The sequence below is a fragment of the Lepisma saccharinum genome, chromosome 3, assembly GCF_977018435.1.
Source record: "Lepisma saccharinum chromosome 3, izLepSacc3.1, whole genome shotgun sequence".
Classification (NCBI taxonomy): domain Eukaryota; kingdom Metazoa; phylum Arthropoda; class Insecta; order Zygentoma; family Lepismatidae; genus Lepisma; species Lepisma saccharinum.
Window position 1 is genome coordinate 57,942,849 of NC_139231.1, and position 22,719 is coordinate 57,965,567.

At 36.4% G+C, this 22,719-nt stretch overlaps 1 protein-coding gene across 11 annotated transcripts in view; it reads left to right on the forward strand.

Annotated features, from left to right (window-relative positions):
• The window catches only part of LOC145985065 (uncharacterized), a 353,116-nt gene that overhangs the window by 136,731 nt on the left and 193,666 nt on the right, over positions 1-22,719 (forward strand). The window lies entirely within an intron of this gene.

Genomic DNA, 22,719 nt, shown 5'->3' on the forward strand with positions numbered 1-22,719 from the left:
ATTAGTCATGAAATAGTGCAAAATTTTATACAATAGTAACTCAGATGAAAATTGCAATTGTATAAAACTTTGCCAAAAATGTGATTACAGTTTGTAGAGTTTTTAATTTTTACAAAGCTTCTAAAATAATTACATCTGTGTTTTCCAGAACATAATGAAATTTGCAGGCAATTGGCCAACACTTTCCTGAGTCTTCATTGCATTATATTAAATGTAAAGCCTCTTTTTAATGAGGTTTTCTTGTACAGATTTTCCGCATACACAGCATTCACACTGACTTAGAAATGCTGAAAAAATTAGGGAAATCAGTTAGGAGTGGAAACGTTTTGGAAGTTTTTCAAAGGTTCACGAGCTGGAAAAATAAGGACAAAATTTGATATAAAAAACACACTTCATTTTTCCCTTCCACCTTTTTCTCCCATTCCCCTCCCTTTTTGTTTGCTTGGGTTGCTTTGGGGGGAGGGATATTTTATTAACCTTTAAAGTCCCGTTGCGCATATGCAGTTTTTACCTCTGTCCCAGATCATTTAAACGAGTTTTGTAAGGTTTATAGAGCGTCTCAACCTTAAAAGTCAGTATGGGTTAAATGGAGCGCAGCGTTGCCAGATCAACAAACAGAGGAGCATCGAGTTGCTGTTAATCGCTAATGATTGTGATAAATTTACTTCCTTAATATTGTATAGGTAGAGGCATGCATATTTCGTTTTTGACAAAAAAAACTAAATTTGAAAAAACACATTGTAGTGTTAATTTTTCATGTCTTTGAATGGTGTGAGGTGCATTTTATGACCATATTTTGTCATGAAATAATGCGAAATGAACTGCAAAAAGCGAAATTAACTCTTAAACACGAAATTCAGGGTTTATTCACCGACGTGACACTTTCTGAGGTCTGAATTATCCTGAGAGTTATGCAATTCCCGGAAAATTGATTAATTCTGCTGTTAATATTGGAGAAGCAAAAATGGACTCCTTTACACAGAAATAAACTTAATACTCTGATAACTACATAAATGTGCTATTAGAAGTGATATGTTAATTCTGTGGAATAAGTGTAGTTTTTAAATCAAATTTAGGATTATATTCACAATTTTAAAACCAATATGTCTTTTTATATACCACTTTTCATCCATTTTTTCACCGCTATAACACCGATATTTTATTTTATTTACCGCTTTTGAATCCGAAATTGACTCAGTTTTTGTACCGAAATTTTGCTTTTTTATTTACCGAAAATATGTGCCTCTATGTATAGGAAATCTTCAAAATCTGTGTATTTGATGCATTTAAAAAAAAAAAGCTATAGTTACCTCAAGATTTGCATGTAAATCTTTATATTTCGACGTAACTATTTTACATTTGCATTATATGTGTAATACACGCAACTATTGTTACTTCTTTCGTTGAATGTTGTAACTTTTACATAAACAGAATTAAATAAATACAAAAACAAACATTAAGATGTATTTTTTTCCGGAAAATAAAGCACACTGCACTTCCTACGAACCAGGGCAAATGCCTGCAACTGAATTGTAACCTTGGTTGCACGCAGTGAATTTGATATGCGAGACAGCCAGCATAAACAAACTATGATTGCGGAATAAATAACAGTGCTGTGGAGTAACAATGCATTTCCCCATACCTCACTCCGCTGGATTTCTACCTGTGGGAACATGTCAAGGCCATCGTTTACTTTGGAAATTGTGTTCGTAATTAACACATTCCACAGTCAAAGCCAGTCTTGATACCCATTCGTGCAAAACCCTGCGTAAAGTGTCTGCAGTAATGTTGGCACATGCGTCAATGATGCGTTGCTTAAGGTGAACAATATCTCGAATTTTCTTGGAGTAAACGATGGCCTTGACATGTTCCCACAGGTAGAAATCCAGCAGAGTGAGGTCTGGGGAACGTGGTGGCCACTCCGCAGCACCTCGTCTTCCAATCCAAGTGTTGGGAAACTGCACATCCAGTTACTGACGAACACAATTTCCGTAATGAGAAGGGGCACCATCGTGATTTTGGTTTATCAGCCACAGTCCGGTTTCACGAAATTTTACAAGCACTTTACTGACGGTACCATAATGGATGGGGACCCTATCTGGGTGACGGTGGTTAAAATCGTCTGCAATCACCCTCGTGCTTCGTTTGCCTGAGATCAATACGATCTCAATGCGTTCTGCCTGCGTGAGACCCATGCTGTGTTACGTCACCTGCAACGATAAAGCAAGCATAAAAACGTTAATAACTTCTTCCCTGTTTGTGCTAGAGCAAAATTATGCACACCGTTTAACTCGTGAGAATATTTCCTATTGAAATGAGGTATTACACGCCATGGTTTCCATTTGAACTTTTAAAGTTGCATTCAAGATGTCGGATTTCAAGATGGCGGCCATCATCGTCATATGCCCTATAACATTTTCCCCCCACCCCTATTATCAACCTGCAATGTTAGTTTTTGGAAATATCATGTCATTCAATTTTTATTCAGGTGTTTCCACACTTTTGGAACACCCTGTACATATATATAAAACTCTCCTCGTAAGCCAGTTAATTTACTCTGGCGAAGAATATCATATCTACAAACACCATAGATCCCATAGAAAAAAAACTGGCGAAGTTGTTCAAGTGGTTTCATATTTATGGCTCTTGAAGTATTTACTAGAAAAATTATTTTCCTGTAGTTTACGGTTATTACAAGCATAAGGGAACAGTTTTTCTTTGTGACATTTCAGAACACTCGCTCCCTTCATCAGACATTTATTTTCATTTTGACTAAAGATACAGTTATAACAATGGTTAGTAATTTTTTTTAAACAAAAAGAATCCATTATATAATGGATGTTGTCAATGTTACATTGTTGTAATATAGCAACTTAACTGAAAAAAAGCAGTCTGTTTTATTTTTATTTAAAATTATGAGTCCCAAATATCATCAGGTAATTCAAATTCATCATTGTTTTCACAAAGTCTCTTGATGTTTTCTGTTACATTAAATTTTAAAGATGGTGGTTTACTCCATTTGTGAAAAAGAAAACTGCATACTGGATCTATGTTACCATTTTCATTATTTAATTTATTCCAGTGTTGTTCTGCAATGAACTAAGCTTCCCAGACATTCAACTCTGTGTTTCCCGTCAATCTTTTTAAAACCCTTCTCTTTTTAATCAAATGCTTCTCTTTGATGATGTGAGTTGACAAACCTGTTCTTGGGTTTAGATTTATAATGTCCAAATCATGTTCGTGCCATCTTATTGCCATTTTCCTTGCTGTTTGTCCCACATAATCTTTTGAACATGAACAGCTTATATTCTATATTCCTGTGGTTTCCACATCTGGTAGAGAGTTTCTCATTTTGAATTTATTAAATGTACATTCCAAACTTCTTGGTGATTTAAACACAATTTTGAAATTAAAACTTCTAAAATTTTTTGCAATTTTATGTGAGAATCCCTTGTGGAATGGAATGCACACAAATTTCTTTTGAACAGATTTTTCATCTTTGTCTGTTTTTTTCTTTTTTACTGCCGATTGCCTTTGGACTACCAAAAACTCACAAACCAGGAACTCCAATACGACCCATCATTGCAACTTTCACACATCCTGCATACAAACTATCCAAATATTTAGTTTAAAGGCTTGCTATAATTAAACAACAAACACCATTCAGTGTTAAAAATGCATATGAAGTGAAACAGAAACTAAAAAATATTGTTTGGAATAATGAATTTCGTCTTGCAAGTTTTGATGTTGAAAATTTATATCCTAGTGTCCCAATAGAAGGTGCCACAGATGGCTTATTGAGATGAAGGTTAACGTAGTAGAATCATGGGAAATGGTTCGATGGTTTACTGTATGTGCAAATTACAATTACTTTATATTTGATGGCAAAATCTATCAGCAAAGTAATGGTCTATCAATGGGAAACCCAATATCCGGAATCATCTACAGCATTTTCTTTCATTACATAAAATCTCCAATTGTTAATGAGATAGGTGCGGATATCAAACTCTACATCAAATATGTAGATGATGTGCTAATTATTGCTAAAAATGAGAACACCATCATGGACGTATTTAAATTGTTAAATGAATCACATCGTCGCATAAAATTCACTTGCGAACCCATGAATAACAATTTAATTTCTTTCTTTGATCTGCAAATTAAGACAACTGACTCAACAATTCAAACATCAGTCCATAGAAAAAAATTAGCAGGGGAAAAATACATCCATGCCAATTCAGAACATTCGCGTACAACAATGGATAACATATTTTTAAATTTTTTCCTCAGAGCATAAAGACTGTGTTCTAATAATAACGATATCAAAAATGAAGAAGAAAGGCTTTTTAATGTAGCAAAAGAAAATGGCTTTCACACTAACAGAATAAACCAAATCAAAAAACAAGTCGCAAGAAAACGAATGGAAAAGAGAAAAACAGACAAAGATGAAAAATCTGTTCAAAAGAAATTTGTGTGCATTCCATTCCACAATGGATTCTCACATAAAATTTTAAAAATTTTTAGAAGTTTTAATTTCAAAATTGTTTTTAAATCACCAAGAAGTTTGGAATGTACATTTAATGAATTCAAAATGAGAAACTCTCTACCAGATGTGAAAACCACGGGAATATATGTTCATGGTCAAAGGATTATGTAGGACAAACAGCAAGGAAATTGGCAATAAGATGGCACGAACACGATTTGGACATTATAAATCTAAACCCAAGAACAGGTTTGTCAACTCACATCATCAAAGAGAAGCATTTGATTAAAAAGAGAAGGGTTTTAAAAAGATTGACGGGAAACACAGAGTTGAATGTCTGGGAAGCTTCGTTCATTGCAGAAGAACACTGGAATAAATTAAATAATGAAAATGGTAACATAGATCCAGTATGCAGTTTTCTGTTTCACAAATGGAGTAAACCACCATCTTTAAAATTTAATGTAACAGAAAACATCAAGAGACTTTGTGAAAACAATGATGAATTTGAATTACCTGATGATATTTGGGATTCATAATTTTAAATAAAAATAAAACAGACTGCTTTTTTTCAGTTAAGTTGCTATATTACAACAATGTAACATTGACAACATCCATTATCAGGGTGGCGACAGACCTGGAAAACCTGGAAAACCGGGAAAAGTCAGGGAATTTGAGGTGTCAAAAAAAGTCAGGGAAATGTCAGGGAATTTTGTCTTCATTGATTTTTTTAAATTTTTTTATTTAAAGATATCGTTATGGAACTCTGCACGGGAACAGAAAATTGTTATAACTCGGGCACTATGCGAGCAATCTACTTCGGATAAGTTTTGTTTTGCAGCTAAGACATAAGCGAATGCAAACGTGTACAATTCAGAACGCCGGAACGAGGAAGGGGGTTTGGGGGGCTCGACCCCCGAATTTCAATAGAAAAAACAAAAATCTGAAGTTTGCCCCACTCTTCTCCCACTATTTTGGGGAGAAGGCGCAAACTTTAGTATTCTTTTCAAAGAATGGACATTTCTCAAGAGAATGAAACATGTTTCATGTTCTTGGGTGCTATACAAGTAGATTAATAAGCCAAAAAGTGTTTTTTTTAAATGAAAAATATGTAACTTGCATTTTTGGAGGAAAATTGTTATAACTCGGGTACTATGGGAGCAATCTACTTCGGATAAGTTTTGTTTTGCAGCTAAAACATCATAGCATGCAACCGTGTACAATTCAGAACGCCGAACCGAGGAAGGGGGTTTGGGGGGCGCGACCCCCGAATTTCAATAGAAAAAACAAAAATCTCCCACTATTTTGGGAAGAAGGCGCAAACTTTAGTATTCTTCTCAAAGAATGGACATTTCTGAAGAGAATGAAACATGTTTCATGTTCTTGGGTGCTATACAAGTAGAATAATAAGCCAAAATGTGATTTTTTTAAATGAAAAATATGTAACTTGCATTTTTGGAGGAAAATTGTTATAACTCGGGCACTATAGGAGCAATCTACTTCAGATAAGTTTTGTTTTTCAGATAACACATCAGTGCATGTAACCGTGTACAATTCAGAACGCCGGACCGAGGAAGAGGGGCTGGGGGCACGACCCCCGAATTTCAATGGAAAAAAAATGGATTTTGCCCCTACTTCCCCCGCTATTTTGGGTAGAGGGCACGAATTTTATTATTGTTTTCAAAGAATGGACATTTCTCAAGAGAACGTAACGTGTTTCATGTTCTTAGGTGCCATACAAGTTGAATAATAAGCCAAAATGTGATATTTTTTTTTTACGAAAGATATGTAATTTGCATTTTTGGAGGTAAATTGTTATAACTCGGGCACTATAGGAGCAATCTACTTCTGATAAGTTTTGTTTTTCAGATAGAACATCACAGCATACAACCATGTACAATTCAGAACGCCTGACCGAGATAGGGAATTTGGGGGAGACCGACCCCGAATTTCATTGAAAAAAACATAAAAATGTGAAGTTTAACCCCCTCTTCTCCCGCTATTTTGGGTATAAGGTGCAAACCTTAGTATTCTCTTCAAAGAATGGACGTTTCCAAAGAGAATGAAACATGTTTCATGTTCTTGGGTGCCATAAGCCAAAATGTGAAACCAGTGGCGTCTCCTGACCCTGAACTTAAGGCGTTGGCAAAGAAGGAATGTTAACCCCTCCCCCTCTCATTTCTGTGAACCAATATTACAAATTTTCTCCGTACCTTTTTGGTGTAAATTTATAAATATTTAGAAAAACATTAAATTACATAAATTATTTTAAATGAAGTAAATACTTCATTTAAAGTATTAATATATTTGAAGAGTAAGGAGAAAATTAATATGTTCAATACTTCGCCATACAATTAATTTTTAAAGCACGAGTTTGCAACCAGAGGGGTTGGTGGAACCATGGTGGAACTCCTACCTATCACCCATAAAAACACCGTGGACATAAGAATGACCCGTCCATTGAAAAATCGCTAAAATGCACATTCCCGGTTTTTCCCCTTACCCTTCATTTATCCTTCCAAAAAGTAAAATTTGAAAAATCAACTGCTCATTACTTAGTTACTTCAATTCCAGTCTATTCTTCTTTCTTTAGAGAGAAATGCGATGATCACCGCCTCATTAAATTTGGATTTATCCCCTTCTCGCAGCTTAGAAAGTAATTCCTTCTCGATTGAGATAAGACTTAAATTCGTCATCAGGTTCTGAGCTTGAGTAGATCGGCAGAATGTGTGGATCCTCTTCAGTGATGAGAACGATCTCTCGACAGATGATGTCGTGGAAGTAACTGTTGCGATCAACACTGCTAATTTATATATTTCCGTAAACCCACCCACTAGATTCGTGATAATTTACAATCTCAATTGGTGTTTTCTCTGATCTTTCAGTGGAAGCATACCAAACATAAAGTTCATTCTTCTGCAGTTTGGTTAAATTAAACACACTGCCATAAATTTCCTACAATTTATGTACGAGATGGTGAGGAAAGTTTTCTCTTTTATTCAAGTTTTGTGGGATTTAGTAAATCAAAATATTGCAATTTTTCAATTGATGCGAATCTAATTGTTATCTGGTTGCTGATATTATCAATGATTTCAAAGTAAAGCCTCCGGCAGTGGTCTTCCTGTGGTTCGTTGTTCAGTCGCCTCCTTTTCATTTCAACAATCTCGTCCTCTTCTACTGCACCAGTTATAGAATTCCATAGTGTTTCGAAATTCTCACTTTCCTTTTTCAGCTGTCGTTGAAATTCAGTTATTTTATTACTGCAATACAAAATATCAACATTTTTAGACTGCAATATACTGAATAATACGTCTGAAAAGGCAAGCAAGTTGGATAAAGCCTTTTTTAAAAATATATTTTCGAAGTCCTTCAGGAAGCTAGAAAATCCTCTGGAGTCATTGCAGTCAAATGATCGAAGTCTCCACTTTCACTAACATGTTCAAAAAACATAAGCAGTGCTTCTCTCTTGTCATTGACTGTCCACACTAGCCTAGAGGTAAAATTTCATCTGGTAGGAGCTAATGACGGGAGCTTTCTGGACATGAAAGCAGAAAGTTCGTGTAACCTTTTTGGAGAATGAGATTTAAGTGATTTAAGACCCCAAAAGAACACCTTAAGCTCTTTGTTACATTCTAACGATTGTTGCAGCACCAAGTTCATTACATGAACATAACAATGCGTATAAAAAGCTTTCGGATAAATTTCCAAAACTTTACTTTAAAGGCCATTCAAATGACCACTCATTAAAGAATATCCATCGTATGTCTGGGCAATTAATTTATCCCCACACTTATATTTATCCATTATTTCAGTCACGTGACTAAAAAGAGCTCCTGCAGTTTTATCGGCGCTCATGTCATGAAATCCAATAAATCTTTCAATGACTTTTTTTCTGTGAAGCCGAGAAAAAACGTAACACAGTTGACACCTGAGATTTTTTTCTAATGTCTGATATTTCATCGACCATGATAGCCACAAAGTCTGTGTTTTGAAATTCATTGTAGATTTCATCTCTCAGAACATCCGAAACTGAATTTATTAAATCATTTTTATTTCCTGCCGAAGTACCGCGAAAAACTGTATAATTTAATAAATGTTATTTTAATGAGGGATCGAACTTCGCACTTGCAATGAGGAATTCCATGTAATTGCCCTTATTTAGAGATGCTGCATTTTCATCATGGCCTCGGAATGGCAGTTCTTGCTTTGCTAAATAGCAGACGGCGTTAATCAACCTCTTTAATATTTCCCTGTTCTCTTTTACTTTTTCATTGTGTAGCTCTATTTCAGCTTTTCGTTGAGTATCCAAAAGAATGTCAATTCTAGTAGGGGTGTCAACAAAACTACTAAATTTAAAGAAACTTTATTATAAAGATGCAATTCAGACTCGCTGTGTTTTCTCACTGCAGTATTGAGATGATTCAAATCCGCATACCCTTGATAATTCCCAACACCTTTTTTAGTCTAGAATAATAAACATGTCCAACAGTAAAATTTATTCACCACATCACACCCGCAAAGCCAGTCTGGAATTTCATAGAATTCTTTTCGAAAATGTCTCTCAAAACCTTTTCCAGCACAACTTTTTCCTTTAACACATGTTGATATCGTGAGATTCGAATATGGTCGACTATTGTCAATCACTTGTTTCTTCTCTGAATACGAAAGCGAAGAAAATGAATTATTTAAATACTTTTGCACAACACTTTCACTATTCTCCATCTTAAAATAATCACATCACTTCACACCACACGTTTAAAAAATAATGCACAACAATCACGAGCAAAACAACGCGGAACGCGGGGCGAATGAAGCCAAAGCGTTGGGAACAAATACAACGCCTTGAGAAGGTAACCATGCTGGTGAGTGGCAGGGTGCGCATGCGCGGTCATCCTATGTTTTGGCAGTGGTAAGACGTTGGATTTCCTCGCAACGCCCTGACGTCACGGACCGATCTACCTGCCTGACAACCACTGCGCGCTGCTCCGCGTTCGAAAACTACCGGGCGCTCGTGACTGACAATTGAAGAAAAACGCTCAAATTCGTAATTTATAAAAGTACAGATACTTTCTTCTTTATTTCATTTTCCTTTGGCCGTTGACACACGACTTACACACCCAGAGAAATCGCCACTGTGTGAAACACTGTTTTTTCACTAAAAATAAGTAATTTGCATATTGCTCAGAAAATTGTTATAACTCTGGCACTATGGGAGCAATCTACTTCAGATAAGTTTTGTTTTGCGGCTAAAACATCATAGCATGCAACCGTGTACAATTCAGAACGCCGAACTGAGGAAGGGGGGGTTTGGGGGCGCGACCCCCGAATTTTAATTAAAAACTATAAAAATCTGGAGTTTGCCCCCTCTTCTCCCGCTATTTGGGACGAAGGCGCGAAGTTTAGTATTCTTTTCAAAGAATGGGCATTTCTCAAGAGAATGAAACATGTTTCATGTTCTTGACTGCTATACAAGTTGAATAATAAGCCAAAATGTGATTATTTTTTTTTACGAAAAATAGGTAATTTGCATTTTTGGAGGAAAATTGTTATAACTCGGGCACTATGGGAGCAATCTACTTCGGATAAGTTTTGTTTTACAGATAAAACATCACAGCATGCAACCGTGTACAATTCAGATCGCCGAACGGAGGAAGGGGGGTTTGAGGGCGCGACCACCGAATTTCAATGAAAAAAACATAAAAATCTGAGGTTTGCCCCCTCTTCTCCCGCTATTTTAGTGAAAAGGCGCAAACCTTAGTATTCTCTTCAAAGAATGGTCGTTTCCAAAGAGATTGAAACATATTTCATGTTCCTGGGTGCCATACAGATTGAATAATGAGCCAAAATGTGAAACTCTGTTCGGAAATGTGGCATGGATATGTTGCGGAGAGGGGGGAGGTTGGTCATCAATATGAATTTCCCAGGCTTGCTCCAGACCTGTGTCAGAGTTTCCACCCAAACATAAGAGTGTGAATGTCCAAAAAGCACATTCATTTCGTAATCAGCACCATTATACCATATGGTATCATCAGGCCAGTACGACCTTACTCTGATGATAACATGGTATCATTGAGGGAGTAAAGGTTAAGCCTCTAAATATTACGTGCAAAATGCATTGAATTATCATTTTTTCTTGTCCATATGGGAGTAGTAAGGGGACTTGTCACGTAGTAAAGCATTTTGTTGGGCAAACTGAAGGAACATGGTAACAAATAGGTTCCATTGATACATAAGATTTTTGTTGAATATCGCCACCTGACAAAGTATCTCACTACAACATGCGACAGAAATTGCATGGACTGCAAATAGGCTGCTGGAATTTTATTACTCTTCTGGCTCACTTCACCTTATTTAATGTAGCAGTGCTTATGAAGGTCTTCTTTCATCATCCTGACGTATTACTGGTTTCGCACAAGTTAACATACGTTTACAATGACATTGCACTATTCTTAGATATCAAGAAGAATTCAACCAAACGGGATATATATTGAACACTATCACGAAAAAGTGAAACATAAACTGCATTGGTGAAAGTTATAAAAATTTTCAAGAGCATGCTCCCAACCTCAAATTTACTGTAACACTAGTATTGCATTGAAATTAACGCCACTCTCTGTCCTGTCTGTTTAAACTCGTGAGAGATGGTCATTAATCTCTCACAGGGTAAGGTTAATATCCAATATTATGAAACAAAATACTAATAATAAATACGTAAATATTTTAATATCATATTTACTCGAATCATAAAAGCAAATCACTTTCTTCAAGAATTTACTTTTTTCTGCCAGCCCTGCTAAATTTTCACTTTCCATCTACTGATTTATATGAAGGGTGGCCAGAAAGTAATTTCCAATTAGTAGGGACATTGATTTTTCGCAAACGCCAAAACCGTGAAAGATGGTAATTGCTGCGAAGTTATGTTTAGGAATGTGCAGTGATGTCTGGACACCTTTTTCGCCCCTTCGAAATATCGAAATAATGCGAATTTGGCATAAAATGCGAATTGTTGGCATTTTTAACGATTTTTTTAAAAAAGAAATGTCATAAAAAATGAAAAATTCCATGAAATCCAACATTCTTGTCTTTTCTAGGCCATGTTTGTGTACATAGAACATGCAAGTTTTCCAACATTTTACTCAGGAGTAAATTGTAGAGTTATACGTACATGGTATAATTCTGATAGACACATTAAATCATGTATTTCCCACAATTTTTTCAACTTCTATCAAAACCATTTGCATCACAGAGCAAAGTGGTAGGGTTCTAACAGGAGATCGAGTGCATATGTACTGTCACAAGGGAGCCACATCTTCGTATTTGTCACAGAAGATATGTTTTGAATTACCAAGCTAAGTGTGCACCATCGGCATTTGTCAAGCGAGTAATAATGGAGCTCAGTCGTTAGGGCATCTGACTAATATGCGAGAGACCCGGGGTCGATCCCCTGCGGGGGAGAACCGGGAAGTTTTCCACATATTCAAACTGCTCCGGCGCCAGCATAATATGAAACTTGTACCTTGAGGAAACTTTGAAGGATAAAGCATGCCAGGAGTGTGGTGCTGATCACATCACCTTCAGCCGTGATCAAGAAAGTGTGGGACCCTAACTCCACACCCCTATACACCTTCATGGAAAAGTGCAGGGGAGCACTTTACTTCTACTTCCTCAAAAACCAGTTCCAACATATCAAACTGTCACGAAAATACGTAGACCATGTGACCTACAATTTAAAATAATAGTTTAAAAGCACAATGAAGTATTAAGTTTCGGTATATTTGGCAGATAAATGTTCTAAAACAAAAACGCGAATTTTGGGAAACATAACACTAACAAGTCAAAAAAAGATGATGCCAATTTTTTGTGCTATAATATATCGGTATCTGTCACGTGAGATTGATTGATTAAAATTTTTTTGGTGCGTCGCCACTTATGGTCATTATGCAGCCTTCAGTATATACGGGGGAAATTCCATTATCTAAAATCATTACCTTAAAATTAAAAAAAGATGTATGAAAATAACTTTCTCAAAACAACTTTCAACATATCAAACTCTCATGAAGATATGTAGGCCATGTGAAACAGTAGTTTAAAAACACCATCAAGGTATAATTTCAGATATTTGCCAGAAAAGGCGCTAAAATGAAAATGTGAATTTGGGAAATATAACACCGTATAGTAAAAACTAAAAAATAAGAAAATACACCAATTTAGAAAAAACTACAAAATATTAAGGTCCCTACCGATTAGGCATAAATAAAACAAGAATATCAGTAGTAATTTATTGCATTAGTAACAGTGAGTCCTAACTTAATTTTCGGCATAATCACCACCGTTCTTCTGGCATTTGTCGTAGCATGTCACTAAATTTTGTATGACCATGGTATATGTGTCTGACAAACAAAGACTGGAACTATCTCTACCGCAGTGTAGCTGTCAAATTCTTGCCCTGCCAGAAACCTCTTCAGTTAAACCAGGAGATGAAAGTCGGTACATTAAAGGGCAGGGCTGTACAGGGAGTGGTCCAAGATCTCTCACCTGAAGTGATGCAAAGGGCCTGTGTTGTGCTGTATGGGGTTGTGCACATTCGATTGGCCTTCCGTGAATTGTCTGCAACATCGTCTGACCATACTATCATTCACGACATCCGGTCTGCACACTTCACACAATTGCTGGTGGTTCTGTGCCCAATTCTGAGCGTGCAATGTAGGTTACATCGCAGTCTGTGGGAGACTGTATGAGAGCTGCAATCTTTAACCTAGAACTGTCCTAAAACGGCTGCATTGCAACTGTACCAGATTACAGCTAAATGCCACTTCTTCCTGTCTGCATGTGTGTGTGTCCCTCTCCGACCACTAGTGCTGCGTATAGGCACCATTGGAGTTTTTTTTTCAGGATTCCCCTCGTATATGAACTTTCAGAAGCTTTTATTATTAGTGTTTTAATGTGTGGTTAGCTAAATCAGGTACCTATACAATGCAATTCTATCAATTCCTTGCGTTAAATTTCTAATATCTACATACCCTTTTCGTCAGCATTAATGGTATAACTGCATCTTGTCAATTTCACAGTACTTCACTTGGATATACTGTACTGAAGCAGAAATCCCATTGATAATGTAAGGAAATATGACACTTTATTTTGTTTGATTTCATTGTTTCACTTATATGCAAGAGTAAAGTTGTTTGCTTTACAGAGAAGAGGGAAGTTGCTTTATGCATTGAAAATGAGGCCGCACTCATGGTTCTTGCAAGCAGAGGCTTCCAAACTTCAGTGGAAATATCAACATATAATACCAAGAATGTATAAGGAGACTGATAAATTACAAATTGTATTTCTTAATTATTCACTCTTCATTCTTATCTCATTTAATCGTAACTTTAAAAATAATCAAGTATTTTATTTTAAACTTACTGCGTATGACAAAATTCCGTAATCCTTCCCTAGCTTGTGAATTGTAATAATTTTACAAATTCACTATTTTGCAGTTTGAATTCAAATCATAGAGAATAGAGGAATTAAGTCAATTTCATTGAAGATAATATTGGTGCTTAACAAATCCATGCCTGGATCTGTGTGAGTTTATTATTTCAATTTACAAAAACATCGCTTTAGTTTAGTTTGTAATTGTCAGGGAAAAATGTAAATTTTGTCCTGGAAAACCTGGAAAAGTCAGGGAATTTCATTTTTGCTTGTTTGTAGCCACCCTGATTATATAATGGATTCTTTTTGTTTAAAAAAATTACTAACCATTGTTATAACTGTATCTTTAGTCAAAATGAAAATAAATGTCTGATGAAGGGAGCGAGTGTTCTGAAATGTCACAAAGAAAAACTGTTTCCTTATGCTTGTAATAACCGTAAACTACAGGAAAATAATTCTACAATGCAGGCAATGCGTACATACAAGAAAAACTATTTACTAGAAAAAATTAAGCGCTTTGCAAAATTGCATAATTATGGAAATTTCAGATCACATGAATTTATGACAGGTTATATAATGCCGTCATTAAATAGAGCATAAATAACTACAGGATAATGATTTCACTGTTTGAAATTTATGACACATTTTGTAAATTTTGTAACATCTGGCGATGCAGCGGTGGTAGAGAAGTAAAGGTAAAGGTAAAGTGTTCCCCTGTGCATAGCACTACGCCATGAAGACGTATAGGGGGTGTTGGGGTAATGCCCCACACTTTCTTGATCCGGTCGTGAGTGGGGGTGATGTGATCAGCATCACGCCCCTGACCGCCTTTACCCCCCAGGGTTTCCCCCAGGTACCCATGTTATTCGACGCTGGGTGGGCGCCGGGGCCGCTTCCACCGTTAGAAAAGTTCCCGGATTTGAACCTTTTGATTTGATGCAGCGGTGGTAGAGAAGGACAGAGCTATTGGTTAATCTCGTGTATTAGAGAGAGTGGGAAGTACTCCATTTACTTTCATACTGACTTTTAAGGTTGAGACACACTATAGCAAAAATCGTTATAGCATTCTTCCTATGTCAGATAATTTAGTGAAACAAGAAAACTTTTACTAAGAATAAAATGTACTTTGACATAGAAAAGACGAAGTGTTGCTATCTGTATGTATTTGTTATTATTTGTGGCTTCAAATGTGAAAATCAAAAAAAGAAAAGACCAAAATTTTGCCCCTATCCCCTCCCTGTTGAGACATGCGACAGGAACAAATTCTATGTCCTATTTGCAACCACATGTCTACAATACACTATAATTCAATATTTGTTTTGTTCCTAATGCCTTTTGCCATCCGAAGGAAAAAAAAAAGAACGAAGTGCACGAGTTATTTTTGACAAGGGTTGGCAACACGCACAATGAAGTGCGAGTTATTTTTAGCCCCGACCCTACTTCTTACTACCCCCTTTCATTTTCCTTTTGAAGAAGGAGTGCTTAAGCAAGCATTGTGCAAAGTCCACATAATTCAATATTTGTTTTGTTCCTAATGCCTTTTGCCATCCGAAGGAAAAAAAAAAAGAACGAAGTGCACGAGTTATTTTTGACAAGGGTTGGCAACACGCACAATGAAGTGCGAGTTATTTTTAGCCCCGACCCTACTTCTTACTACCCCCTTTCATTTTCCTTTCGAAGAAGGAGTGCTTAAGCAAGCATTGTGCAAAGTCCATTGCACCCGCTGAAAAGTTATCGCCGCAAACACTTTTGACAACAATGCCTCCCTCCGACCATGACCTGCTTCAGCATGTTGAGAAGGAAAACAATAGACAAACGATTTCCTCATACGTCCTTTCCTGCAAGGTATGATATTGTAAACAAGCATTTACAATGGCGCCAACTCACTTCTGTGAGCTCTGTCATTCGATGCCTATTTTACTGCGCTGACAAAGAGGAGGTGTAAAACTGCTGCGGACGTCATTATGGAGTTGAAGAGCACCAGCGTTGTTGTTGATGCATATCGACTCTTGGTTTCAAGTTCCACGCACTTCGAGTCATGAGCATAGAAATTGAACAGGGTTGCAAGGTGACAAAGAAAGGTTCTGTTCCATCGGTCAGCACATGACCGATCGGGACTGTGGCCAAAAATGCCATTGGTCAGCATATGACCGATTGGGACTGTAAAGGTTAAGTATTTCCTTTCTTCAATTTTCAACTCTATCTACCAGTCTGTAAATCCTGGAAAAGTCAGGGAATTTACTTTTTGTGGAAATGTCATGGAAATTTAGTGTTTCTGTAAAAATCTACTTTTTTCTAGTGGTGCACTAAAAGTAGGTTCTTGAATAAGGAAAAAAAAAAGAAGAAGCAAGAAATTTGAAATTTGTCGTGGACAAACTATACTACACTTTGACAATGAATATAACTGTCAGTTAAAAACCTTTGTTTATCATTAGTTAATAGGTGGCAAATATTAGGTAAAAGCTCACCCCTGATGACAGTTAATTTCACTTCACTTTTCTTTCTCAATATTACTTTTAACTTCATATAGTGGGTTTCTTTAAGGATCAACTGGACCTTTGGCAGGCGTAAGGGTGATTTTTTTCAAATTTTCCTCCATTCGAAAAATCTCCTTGATATTCAAAAATTTGAAAAAAATCATGTACTTAGAATTCCTTCTAGAGCATTGACGTGAATTTCCGTGGAGTTTGTTTTCACTGTTATCTAGATATTATCAATAGTTTCGCAATTTTCGTAAGTCTATTAAACTATTGATAATATCTATATAACAGTGTAAGCAAACTACACTGCTCTAGAAGGAATTCTCTGCGTATGTATTTTTTTAAAAAAAACACCAAAAAAAACAGTCAAAATGTGTTTTTTTATCTTTCCATAAATGTTGTAAGTTATTGCTTTAAATAATTGTGAGGTTCTGGAATTGTAAACAGTTTGAGAAAACTTGTAAAATAAAGGCTTAGCGAAGCTTATAATACTCAAAATAATTAATGTGGTAAAAGTCATAGTGGGTTTTTCATGATATTTTTCTCAAATCATGCTAGAAATGGACTTTAACAGAAGTAATATGAACATATATCCAAGAAACAAAAAATAAAAACTGATTTTCCTCATGTTGCATGCTCTATACCATGCTCTTTTTTTCCCAAAACTGTCTGTAATGCATTTTCGAAGTATATGGAACTAAACTCAGCAATTTTGCAGTAAAATTCTTAAAATTATATTTCATAGTTTAGGAGAGGAGTAGTGGTAAAATCACAAAAATGCATGTTGCCATAAATGTAAAACTTTTGAGTTGCTATTTTTAGAGTTACAAGATACGTAGCTTAAAGGACTGGTGTCATATTGTATTTGAGGAGAATTTGTCATCATATTTAAAGAGGTGGACAACAGACTGATTTAACATGCCTTGTGAAACTTTAAGTTATGCTAGTACTTGAGGTTACATTTTTGCAGATTAAGAAACCCAAGTCTCAGCTACGTTAGGACATTACTTGAGCTTGAAGTTTTTAATAAAACCTCTGTAATATAGTGTGTGTGGTTTAGGAAGGGTAGGTGTAAGTCACCAATTTTCAGACCACGATAACTGCAGCAAATTTAGAGCTTTTAAGCTGAAATTAATGTTGTAACTAGATACATCCATGATTTTATTTTGTATTTGCATTTGTTGAAAGCATTTGAAGATGGTGAATGAAAAATTAGTTTTTCATATTCTGAGGTATCTCCAAATTCTAATGACACTTCGAAATATCTGCCTAAACTACATTTTTGGACATTAAGGGCTGGTTTTTCAATGTCCAGTTATTCTTCCTGTTAACTATCTGCCAGTTGGAGATAATCGCTACTCTTAACCAACACCGGGTTTTTCAATGTGAAAGTAACTGGCAGTTAGCAAATCCTAACTTTGTACTCCAAAATGGTATGTTGGTAATGCTGAAGTGTGGAAAAATAGGAAATCAATCTGCGTGCCATCTATTAAAATAGTTTCAAACAGCTTCGATTGGCACACAGCCTGGCGTTTAAATATAGATCTACAAGCGTGCCCCGCTCGAAATCATGTTATTGCATAGGAAACAATTGGAATAATGGCTGCGTATCCATTCTGTATGCTTATGATATAAAGTAAGGAAAGCAAGCACTACAGATTTGGCTTTCTTCTAATAAAGGTCAATTCAATTCCATGTGGGGGAAATGCTGTTATGAGGCGAAAGCGCAGATACTTTCTTGTAGAAGGACTCGAAAGTCGAAACATTGTTAATACCTATGTGTTGATATAAACACTATTAATATGTAGATATTGTACATTTGACTGCATGTTTTGTACCTGTCTATGAATGTTTGTTGAGCGAAAAAGGAACATGTTAGTGAGTTTGCTTTGTAGGTCAAGTTCTAAAAATATGAAGGTACGAGTAAAAATAATTTTAAAATTTACTGTAATATTTCTCCGAGAAGATCATTCAACAATAAAGCATGAATTGAAGTCAACACATGTAATAAATAATTGACAAGAAAAAAAAAGATCCATGACCAGGACTCGAACTTGTATTACAAAACACAACACCCTTCGAAAGGTTGTGCTGCTAACCATTGCACCAAGTTACTGTTTGGAGATTGTCCCACCTGGTAGACCAGGGTAGACCAGATATCCTGGTCACAAATTCTCCAACACAAACTCTCCAAGCGAATTCTAGCAACTACACGGCTTAATTTCCATATTTGCATGAACATTGGTAAGCTGTGCCAAACAAGACAAGTCTTCTTCTGTATCAATTTAACAGTTTTATAAAACATATCTTGTTTAATCTGACGGTGAAGTTGCGAGTGTGGAACTTCGATAGCTGCATGAGGCAGCCATGTTGCTTCTTAACTTCCAGTTAGGCTGGTAACTGCGAGAAGAAGTAGCAGTAAAGATAATCGCCACCAGAGTTCCATTTACGAGCTAACTGTATATTGAAAAACCAAAAATTTTCACAAATTTCTAGTTACATGCTAACATGAAACTTAACTGTACATTGATAAACCGGCCCTAAGAAAAGAGACTTAAATATTTTAGGGCATTACTTAAACTATGGTTTGACAATAATTTTTTAAAAAAAATATAGTGCATGTGTATGTTGGGTGCCAAATTGGGGTCACTAATGTTTTGACCATGGGAACTGCTATTTTCATAGCAACCAGATATTTTGAAGATTGGATATGGTATTCGATTTGGATGAAATCATCCAAGACAATTAAATATGTTTGACTTATAATAATTTTGGCATGGTTAATACACACAGGATATTTAAGCTTGAACCATGCAGAAAAATAAAGGGAAAATAACTGTGATGTACTGTGAACAAACTGTATTGAAGCAGATTTAAAAGTGTGTGTGCAGTTATGGTGTGTTGTATAGTAGGTAAAGGTAAAGTTCGCCGTGCATATAGCATCGTGCCATGAAGGCACATGAGGTGATATGGGGGTAGGGCCCCACCAGTGGCAATGCCAGGATTAACTATCTAGGGTTGCAGAAAGGGTTCGGAATGAAATTTAGGGGATGCGATGTTGAAAAATAAAGGAAAAATTAAACATGCATGTATGCTATAGCCACTACTTGAAATATCAATCAGCTTTTAGTAGGCTTCTATGTAAATATACCAATGACATGATTTATTTTTGCTTGCATGCTTGTACAAAGAAATAAGTGTGCTTCCCCTTTCAGATTAGTATCAACGGCTTACCTGTAGTATACAATAATAATGGTCTCCCTCCAATACTTAATATTATATGCCCATGATGACATGGTTTTCCTAAGTCATAACTAAATGACACTGCAACACAGAAAAAACTGATTTTGTTGAATTAGCAAAACATGTTTGGTTACGTTAGTTGGTACATAAACAATAAACAGAGTATTTTTTTACTAAAGTTGGTAATTTTGAACAAATTCTTTGGTAGCTACAAGCACTAGTGCTCCATTACTACAGAGCATTGAGATTGATTTGCTATATTTTACTTCACTTTTATGCCACTTTTGGCTAATTTGCGAAGATGGGGATGATTGATGATATGATGAATTTGATGATTGGACACTCACAAATATCCATGCCTAGGCCGGGATTTGAACCCAGGACCCCTGGTGTCATAGCGCAATGTGCAAACCACTCTGGCAAGGGGTCCGGCTAAGAGCATTGAGAGTACTGGCGATTATTCATTCATTTGACCCTTGTTTGAACAAGAGTTTGGTTGCCAGAAAATATTTTTGTTTATTCCAAACATTTTCTGTTGAAAGTTAGTTTTGAAAAAGGTGTGCTGCACACATCCGCACCCACTGGGTCCCATACATTCTCCATCTCGGTCATATTGGAGGTAATGTGATCACAACCATGCTCCGACTGTCTTTATCTCCCCTCTCCTGCTGGGCCCATTGATTTGAGGCTGTGAGAGTCCCAGAGCTGCTTAACGTGGGGACAAGACTGGAAAAATTCTGGCCTTAGATCAGCTACCCCGAGAATCGAATCCGGGTCTCCCACATGGCAGTCAGACTGCCTGGCAACTTTTTTTACGTTTTTATTAAAAGTAATACTCCTAAGAAGTAGTATCCCCTGTTGATGTCAAAGGTGTGAGGGGAGACCTTGATTGCCAATTCTTAACTATGTTAACAGAAAATATTAAATAGTTTTTGATTCAGTGAACTAAACAATACAAATTTAATGTTCAAATAAATTACCAGGAAAAAATGTATTTCATTTTTAATATATATATATTTATAAACATAACTTGAAAAATACAATAAAACCCAGTTTTGCTCAGGTTGTTTTTTTTTTATTCGAAAAAACCCAGGCAAAATGCCAACCATATTAAGTGTGGTGTTTTTCTAAAATGTAGGGTTCTTCCTTTTACAAATGTGTGAAAATATGAATTGCCCTAAAACCTTGGTTTGGACAACCTGGTAGTCAGGGAATCTTGTTTTTATGAATTTGTAGACACCCTGACTGTTAAATGAACTTGATTGTGATTTAATGGCCAGATATCATACAAGTTTATGAACATAATAACACGGCAAAATGCATGAAAACTGATGCAGTACTACACTTTCAGATATGAAGCATTTCACACAGGTAAAGGTTAGAAATGTGCCACTATAATGGAAGTTTTTCTTTTGTGTAAGGTACATGACTATTAAATCAAATTTGTGGTTTTATCCACATTTTAGCAAAAAAAAATACCATTTTACTTCTTCAAATATGGCCAGCTTTAGTGCTGAAATTTTGATTTTTTTTCACTGAGAAAATGTGTTCCCATAATGAACTACATCTCTCCAACTTTCAATAATTGGAAGAAGCAAATTTATCAAGAGGTCCCAGGTTCGATACCAGGTGGAGGCACATAGTGGTTCAGATCCCACTTTGAACTGTAGGTCCAGTCCCGATTAGCCTTACTGTACATAAAGTGGACTTACAACACCATCTCAAACCAAACCATACAGGCAGGAAATATAATTTCACACCCTCTCTTACATAAGCTTACTGGTACATGTGAAACTTCCACATAACTGTCAATAGTCCCTTATCTCGCACAGCTTTTTGACTGCTGATCTAGACCCCTCCCTTCAACTTTAGGATCAACAATAGCTGCTCTTCCACCCAAAACCTGGACTTTACTATCACCATGCATATCAACAGTCACAATACTGCTTCTGGGTAGCGTCCATCCAATCTAATAGCAGCTGAATGTAGAAATGCTGGGGTAGGGACCTATGTATCAGCCATGAGTGCAACTATAGTCCCTGTCCTGAGTAAGGCAACAAGGTAACTACGCAAACTAAATCCCATCTCCAGCCATCACAATTTTTGATAAGCCTGGAGAGAGAATCATGTTTTTCTATGCGAACTGTACCTTCAAAGCTCCCCACATACCTGAAAAACCCAGAGAACCTGGGAGGTCGCAAGCTGCATCTTCAGATGTATAAAATGTAGCACTAAGGGAAGTAAGTGGCCTTAAGTTGCCAAGTCCAGAGCAAAGATACAATTTTGATGAAAAATAGTGATTTTCTCCTTGAGCTTGTTGAAAATTTTTGAGTGATGGTGGGTATGGAGTGTAATAGGGTCAATGCGAGATGGGGCATGGTTCAGAAAGTTACTCCTGCCTTATTCCAACAGGTAGTATGGTTGCACTCGTAGCTGATAAGTAAGCTGTCACCCAGCATCGATGAGGCAATTGTGCCTCTGTTACTCTGCCAAGTTTGTGAATTTGGGGCAGTAGATAGCAAGTAAGTGTGTGTGGGTTGTCTCGGATAAGTATGAATATTGTAGAGACTGTGAGGCTCAGGTGTGCATAAAATACCAGATTTTTCGTGAGATGTGTGGTTTGTACATAACAGTGGTGGTTTTGTAGGTGAAGGAGTCCCTTTGTCAGCTGAGAGGAATTAGATGTCATGTTTCTTGCAGAATTCTTAAAGAACTTGCTGTTGGTAGGGTGTGAGGTTTAGTTTTTTCTGGAGATTGTGTTGAAATGAGCTGTCAGAAGTGTTTTTACAATAGGGTGGTTCTTAGGCAGGGGAATGATCTTGGGTGGAGGGAGCAAAATTCGAAGACTTGGTTGGGTTTTGTGGGTTGTGGTCTGGAGGGAGTAGTTTTCTGCCCAGAAATACAGTGGAACCTCGATTTTATGTTTCTCAGTTTTACATTTTCATGCATTATACATTCAATGTTCATGGTCCCAATAGAGCAAAATCCTATAAAAGTTTCCACAATTTTACATTTTCTCGTATTTAAAGTTTTTTCAGCATGGTTCCCTGAAAAAATGTAAAATCCACTGTATTGCCATTATAATAAATTTCATAA